Below are 8,353 nucleotides of genomic sequence, written 5' to 3'. Positions count from 1 at the left end.
CTGAAATTCTAAGAACCGACTTTTAAAGATTTCCAATAATCTATTTTTCCAAAGTATTCTGACTTTTTTCCAATTTCAACTTCTAAAAATGTTAAGTATTTTTAAGCCCAAACGACGTCAAGGACTGACAGCAAGTGTACTGCGACTGTTTGGCCACTACAAACATTTGCTCTAGCCCCCGACTCTCTTTCTGGGGGCGTGATGCATCCACTCCCACCTTCTCCCTACGTGGATTAAGTATGTGTTGTATGCATTGTACTCCCTGGCAGATGCAGCATTAGTCTTGGGGTGTCACACGCAGAACCAGCAGAACATGTAGTGATATAATGTACAATTGGTTAAAAAAAGAATCTGAATATCTAAAGAAATAAAACCAACTTTTTAGAACAAGGTCTCTAACAGTTTGGATTTCGCTTCATTTTAGTGTTTCACATTTCTACGATTTGGTTCTTTAGGGTCTGGAAGTTTAACGCTATGTCCATGAGAATTGATTTTCTCATTTCTTCTTCGGGATCAATTCCTTCTCTTCTCCAGCTGTTGATGGTAAAGCTCATGGTGCTGTTGGGCTTCATGAGTGTTTGCAGAGATAAATGTCATGCACTAAAGAAGCATGGGTGTTTGCTTTACATGCTACATGTTTATTGTGGCCCGGGGAAGATTAAGAGGGAGTGCTTGTGTTGTGCTACTGAGTATGAATCATGTTTTCTATGTTGCAATCAAGTGTGTGAATCAATGCTAACTCCTCTTGAGAGAACTCATGATCATTTAGCCATTTACCTTTTTCTGAAGTGTGACGAGTGTGTGACAGTGAGTGTGTATCACCAGGTTACAGGTAGCCGATGCAGTCGGAGGAGTCAGTAAGAAATGCTCGTGGATCTCAGACAAACATGGCTGATTACCCACAGGAATGGGATTTCAAAGGCCTGAGTCGAAGCCATTACAGAAGCAATTAAAGTGGGATGCGCTGGAGGCCTGCACGGGCTTTAGCTGCACTGCAGCGCTGCAGCCTAATGAGGCCTAATCTGGAGAGCTGGTCTAATTAAAAGGGAGGGAGCTTTTCCTGTGGGCTCCAGGCAGCCAGCCGGTTGTGCTCTGCTGTCAGAGGGGAAAAAGCAAAGTCCAAAGTCAGATAATGTATTGTTTTTAACCACGAAAGGTTTCATATTGCTCCGTTCTCCGTCTGTCCCAATTAAAATATACAACTTGACATTTTAAATTCTGGTCTCTGATCTTTTCAGGTCCGTCCTGATTGCTTTTTGGCACAGCATCTGCCTTTAAATTAGCCTTATTCTGCGCGTGCATTTGGCTACACACTCGTCTCTTTCATGCTCATTTAGGATCACTCTTTTTTCTCCACATTGTTTTTTGTGTGGCTTTTCAACAGAGCAAAATTAGATGGTGTTTTGCAGAAGGCAGAACGGGGCAGAGGCACACACGAGTAGCCAGCTGTGACTCTTCAAATTAACGGCCGCAGAATTCAGCAGCTCCTCTCACATGGTAAGTCCAATTAGCGTCACATTCGCAGAAACAATGAGGCTTTTAATGGGAGCGTTTCATAGAGTGGAGCAACACATTCCTCCAGTTTCTCAGTCATAAATCCCAACCTGAGTCACACCAGCTCTGATTCTCTCTGTTGGTGCTCTTGTATTGTCGGGTCGTTGCTGCAGATGAAGATTGAAATGAGTGCATGATGGATAAAAGGCTAAACACAACTTAAAATAACACAGTAGCTTATTGTGGAAAGATTTGCATTCACACACATTCCTACAGTTTTGATATAGATCATTAAGTGATGTTAGTTTTATATTTTAAGAGCTTGACTTCCATTGATTTATATCGACTGGATTGCCTGGACAATTTTGAGTAAATACATAATGTTTTGTGGCCTCTTAAATGTCCATCTAGTGCCATCAACTGGTCCAGATTTCTCTTCAATACTTTAGTGTTTTAATACTTTAAAGGAATAATTCCCAACAAGCTGATGACCACTTTTGTCCCCCTACACAATAGATGCCTAAAGAAATCAGTGGGACATTATCACGGTGAAACAGATACAGCATTTATTGGAGACACAAACACAAACAGCACCTTGAAAATGCCGTAAACAGAAACCTAATATGTAAAGATCAAAGACGAAACCCTAACCCATTAAAGTCAAATTAAGTCAAACTGAGGCAGATTTAGCAGAAGTAAAACATCTAAATGTATAAAATATATTAAATTAAACCCAGAAGTAATTTCACTACCTCTGAAAGCGAAATGGAGAGCATGCCAGCACATTTCCAACAAAGTTTTAGACTAGTAACGTTTGAACTCTATACTCAATATTGACCAAAGCTTCCTTACCTCAGCTGATAAATACCCTAGCATTTATCAACCGGGGGCACGGGGACCCCTGGTACTCGAGGGGATTGCAGGCAGTACGTAGAAAGATGAGGGATTGCTATATTTTTAAATCAATGTTCATAAACAAGCTCAAGTGTCTCTTTGAAAGCTCTCAACGAAAGATGTTGAAACTGCTGGAAGTGAGTCTTAATATCACTGATAATGAGTGTCAATGTCAAGTTTAAATGCAGTGATTTAAGAGTGAGTTAAACAAGTGATTTTAGGAGCAGTAGGATTTAATATAAGGAAAAATCTAGGCGACTCATCCCAGATTAGGGAGTGGGTTCTCACAGAATGGAGACAAGCTCAAGGGGGACACAAGAGAAAAAAGGTGGGGAACTAGTGCGTGCAAAACCTCTACTAACTTCCTCCAGCCTACAGTTGTGTTTCAGAGCCTCTTCCCTGAAATCCAGATAGAGGAAAAGTGTTGAGAGTGAACGGTGAAGATGCAGCTGGTCAAACCAAAACAACGAGCCGATGGAAAAAGGATCAGAACTCTTGAGACATGTCCAGATACTTTAAGGACTCTTCTGCTGGATTCAGAAGTAGATGGAAAGCCAAACTGGAGGACTTGAATAGTATCTGGATGTAACTGAAGCTAACATAATAAGGTATTCATTTTAATTCCCAAATTAAACTTGAACTAATTGCTCCGAGATGTTAGTTCACACCTCTGTGCGTGGTGTTTGAGGCCAAATGTGAGTCATACCCTTTGCAAACTTTTATTTGCCTCACCTTGTGTCTCTGCAGTCTCGCTAATTGGTTCTTGAACTCGTCAAGCTAATTAATGAAATGCAGATGAGGCTTGATTGGTTTGAGTGTGGCGTGGATCGTGCACCATGGCGGGAGATTGGGAGACCCCCTTCTTGCTTATCAAGATATGGAGATAATTGCAATTAAAGTAATTTGCATGCGCTAATGAATTTGTCTTTTGCTTTTCGTGATCACAGACACGGAGTAAATAATTGATTTCCTATCAGCACTGTCACACTGACTTTGTGACGACCGGGTTGGAGACGACAAACAGAAAACTGCCTCTATTATTCAAGGTGGGGAAATTATACTCATGCAAAGCAATAGTTCAGAGCTGTTAATGTATGTTAATTTAAAGCCACTATCCTACGCTGACGTCAGCTCACCCTCTGTCTCTCATTATGTGAAGGATCTGCTGTCATAGCTTTTCAGGAAATGTATAAACACACCAAAATACCTCTTGTAGGACTTAATTCAAAAAATGAAAAGAGGCAGAGCTTGGTATTAAGTCTGAGAGCCAGCAGAATCAATGTGGAAATCAGGGGGATTGGTAGTTAAGTAGTCTCGTTATACAAGGAATTAGCATTTTCACGTAACACAAAACATAATAAAATACCTAAAATCAAAAGCAAGTTCTTCAACATCAAGGAACATAAAGACATAAAAAGGTACAATACAAATATACTATAACATGTGAAAAGATAGTATAAAAACAAGACATTGTAGTTGATTAATGATATGACTTTAAACCTTTTGAATCTTTGAATGGTAAACATGTTTATCGCTAACAGCAGCATGCTAACACCGGACCCATTCAAAGGCTAGCATGCTGCTGTTAGCATGCTAGCCTTTGAATGGGGCCGGTGTTAGCATGCTAACAGCAGCATGCTAACACCGGCCCCATTCAAAGTCTAGCATGCTGCTGTTAGCATGCTGCTGTTAGCATTTAGCTCAAAGCATAATTGTGTTGAGTTGAAGGAGTCTTAGCAGTGGGATACTCATGCTATTTTGTTTTAGAGAACCCCTGACAGAGGTTCAGTTTTATATCAGAGATCTTATTATCGTGCGAGGCTGCAGTTGGGTTCGTTTGCAGAAATGGGAAACATCTTTTAACGGTTAAATGTTCCTTCTTTGCCTCGCCTCATGAATCAGAATCAGAATCAGAATCCCGTTATTGGTCCCACAGAGGGGACATTTAAATTTGCTACAGCAGCAACAGAGCCAGAGACAGCGTTACAAAAGAAAATGTGCATTAAAAAATATTAAGATAAAGAAAACACACAATTTAACAAAAGAGCAAAACCTTTTTAAATAAAGTAAATCTAAGGAAAACGTGACGGTGAAAGGACCTGGAGGTTTAAAGAAGTCCCTCCCCTTTTGAGGTATTCAGAAATAGAGTCTGAGGAACATTACTGGTGATTTGATAAAGATCTGAGCCACCCTTTAGTCGCCATGATATGAAATGGAGATGTAAAATGGGACTTTAAACAGGGATTTCTGTTGGGTGAGAAAGAGGGGGGGATGGGGGTTTTAATTTCATCCAATCAGAGTCCTTTGAATAATTAAACTGATCAACTTAATTAGCTCAATTAAGTTGATTTGACCACGGAACATTGCCATATGGCGCAAGGAAACAAAAGAGGGGGGAACTAATTAAAAGTAAAATAATGAGGATTTTAATTAACCGGTTCCCCAGACGTCAGCAAGCGGGATGTGGAGTTGTAATTAAAAAGTCCTGTAGTGCTGGCAACATCCTCTGCCTCTCTGTTTTAATAACGGCGAGGGTTCCATCCATCTAATTAAATCTGTAAATGAATTAGCAACATTGAGGGTCCCTGCTTGAGTTTACACCCCACCCTCCCACAGCAAACCTTCCAGATCTCATCATGTTGTAACAATAGGAAAAGCAGGCTGCATGTTGAAGGCTAAAGGCTACGTTGTTAGCTCACCTGCTGAAGGCACGACCTCTGACCCACTGACGAACGCTCCACCACAGGATAGCGAGGATGTAATGCTAATATAATTCCAGATTTCAGAGGAGATCTAGTCTTGTTGCGAGCAGTGTGAACCCTGAAATGTTGAATACCCCAAAGTTTTATGTTAGAAATGTATAGTACGGTCCCCGGCACGTGCATATGTTGGGCAAAAGTTGCATTAATTAGCATTAATTAGCAGGCATTAGATTTTCAGGATGCTGAATCAATTTCTGACTCTTTAGAAATTCCACATATTTAAACACTTGGCATAAGTTGCGAGAGGTTTTCAGGGTGCTGAATCAATTTCTGACATTTTTAGGGTAAAAAATGGCAGTTTTGAGTTCCCTTAAACTGTTGAATTTACCCAAAATTCATCAAAATCAGTCTAAACGGAGGAAAATATGTCCACTTTCTGGTTAAAACGGCCATTTTTGATCCTGAAAATGTCAGAAATGGATTCAGCATCCTCAATAACCCCCAAAACACTCAAAAATGGTCCAATACGAACACATTTTTAAACCTTCATTAGGCTGTAATGCCATTTATTTTAATTAATGCAACCTATGCTAATCATGCTAAGTTAGCATCCAGCAGTTGCTATGCGCTGGGGACCCCTACTCAACATTTCCGGTTGCATTACACTGTCATCTAATGAAGACAAGCGAGGCAATGACAACCAGAGGACGGCAGCTGTCCTCCCTCGACCCCGCCCTCACCTCTGAGTGTGTGTGCACCCGTCTTCAGTATGTCCTGCATGTGTTTCCTTTAGTGTGTGACTCACTCTGCCTCCTCTGTGTGGCAGGGCGAGGTGCCAGGCCGGTCCTCAGTCGGCCCACCAGGAGTACAGGCTTTCATTAGCACTCTGTAATTAGGAACAGATGCAATTTGCAGCACAGCTCACCCAGTGGCTCACACACTCACCCTACAGTACACACACACACGGAGGCCTGCTGACACACACTGTACTTCAATCACTGACACAGACACAAAGCTTCTGAACCAAATCTGAACTTAAGGATGTTTCTCTCCGGGTTTTTCTTTGAGCAGCACATTCCACTGCGTATTTCAATGATCAATTAGTATTAAATGTAAAGATAAATAACACAAATAGACTAAACTAAAGCTAAAAGGAGAGTACACAATGCCAAATGAATGACAAAGGTGCTTTGTAACAGAAGAAATGTCTGTTATTTTAATTAGTCAACAAATCTGTGTTTATTGTGGTGCATAAACTTGACCCTAGACCCTTCATTTCATCTGGGAATGAATTCATATTGAGTGTTATGATCATGGAAAGAGATTTATTAACTGGCCTTTAGGGGACTTTACAACTTTAAGGGACCTAACGATGAAAACAGAGGCTATTCAGGTGTTCAAACAACGTCTCTTTCCTGGTGTAAGTCAATGGAAATAAAGTATTTTTGGCTTGAATGACATACTTTACAGTTTGGCCTCTTCAAAAATTGACTTCAAAGCCTGGCGCTCGATTTGAATGATCAGAAGACAAAAGGAACTTGTGTGTTTTGAGGTGTGGAGGCGTACCAATTCATATGTGCAAATAGTTTAAAATGTCTCAAAGGGAAGCTGATAAACGTCCTCAAGGGATGTCACATGAGTCAGCTCTGGGTTTCTGAACACCATTATTTCTAAGCATAGAAACCAGATCAGTTTGCTTACACTTGTTGTTTCCTTTTGACAGAATCAGCCCAGTTTCCTGTCTTTAGGTTGACCTAAGCTAAGCTAACAAAGCTATCTGGTAGCTTCTGTACTTTCTAATAATTCTCCATAAAACCTTGATGGACTGGCGTTCTCCCCCCTTTACATTTATAGTTATCATTATTTATTTTCCTTGTGCAACAGCTGGTCATTCCTGCAGCCTACAAAAACAACTGTGCAACCCAACACCCCCTGCCCCCCTAACTGCCCCCAGCCGGCCTGCACTACACTGCCCAGTTCCCCTCAAATCTCCTGATGGTCCAGATACAATATCACTAATATCACTAATTGCCTCGTTAGATTGACACACAAGCCAGGACTAATGCCGAGGCGAGGAGCTTAATTAGACACCTAAACATGGAGCCAAGGGCGGTTTATGGAGGGGCGCTTTGGGGAATGTTTTAATGAGGACATGGTGCTGAGAATAGTTTGAGAGTCAGATGTTGACGCAGGAGCTGCACCCGGTGGCCAGCGCACACACACACACACACACACACACACACACACACACACACACACACACACACACACACACACACACACACACACACACACACACACACACACACACACACTAACTTTTATCCTCTACAAATCGAGCAACTACAGAGTCATTTCCACTCTTTTAGTTCTGCTTTTGGTCCCTACTAACCCCTCCCTACATGTCCGTGTCTTTAGCTGCTAAATGCTTCCCTATGTTCACCTGTGCCAGTCTGCTTTTCTTTTACAGCTTGTTCTCTGATCCCAGCTGCCTGCTTCGTCCAAAAAAGACTCACTGAGAGCAGAGAGAGTGCACCAGTGTCCGCTTGTTGTACATTTAGGATATTTTGTTCACTGTCGCTCCAGAGAGTGTTCCACTTCCCCAGTGATTTATGAAATGGGAAGAGGTTCTGCCCAGCGCCCGGCCAGAAAAAGATGCTATCTGGACACAGGGCCTTTTGTACAAATGCTGCTTTATAGAAAAACTCTGAGGTTGAAAGTTAACAACAAACGTAAACAACAAACATGGCCGCCTATAAACGGATGTTCCTTTGGTCTGTGTGCACCAGCAGTGCAGCCTACACATGCTTTATGCAGCAGGTTTGATACTTTATGTTGCATCAGTTTATGGTTTAATCATTTACAATGTGTTGTATGGTCTACAAACCTCACCTTTGTGATGTCAGGTGAGTAGGTTTGTCCACAGATCAGAAGTTTAACCTCCAGCGTTGAGTTTCCACTGAACTGTTGCTTGTGGGAAGTCTGACTTCTTTCTTTATAAGAATAATGATTAAGGTTAATGCTCATGTTCTTTGAAGAGGTCTAATTAAGAAACAGGCGTGAAAACACATGTAGTTGGAGTATGGAGGAGCAAGCCCTTTGAGATTGATATCAAAGAGCATTATTTATATTCCTGTATGTCATTATCATGCATTATTAGCCATTAGGATTAGCCAGCAGCTGGAGTTTGCTCTCATATTTTTACACTGTGGTATTGGCACTAAAGTAAAGCATTTCCCATCTCTGGGAAACCAAAAAACACC

The sequence above is a fragment of the Eleginops maclovinus genome, chromosome 8 (genome assembly GCF_036324505.1).
Source record: "Eleginops maclovinus isolate JMC-PN-2008 ecotype Puerto Natales chromosome 8, JC_Emac_rtc_rv5, whole genome shotgun sequence".
NCBI lineage: Eukaryota > Metazoa > Chordata > Actinopteri > Perciformes > Eleginopidae > Eleginops > Eleginops maclovinus.
Note: the sequence above shows the minus strand (reverse complement) of the source record.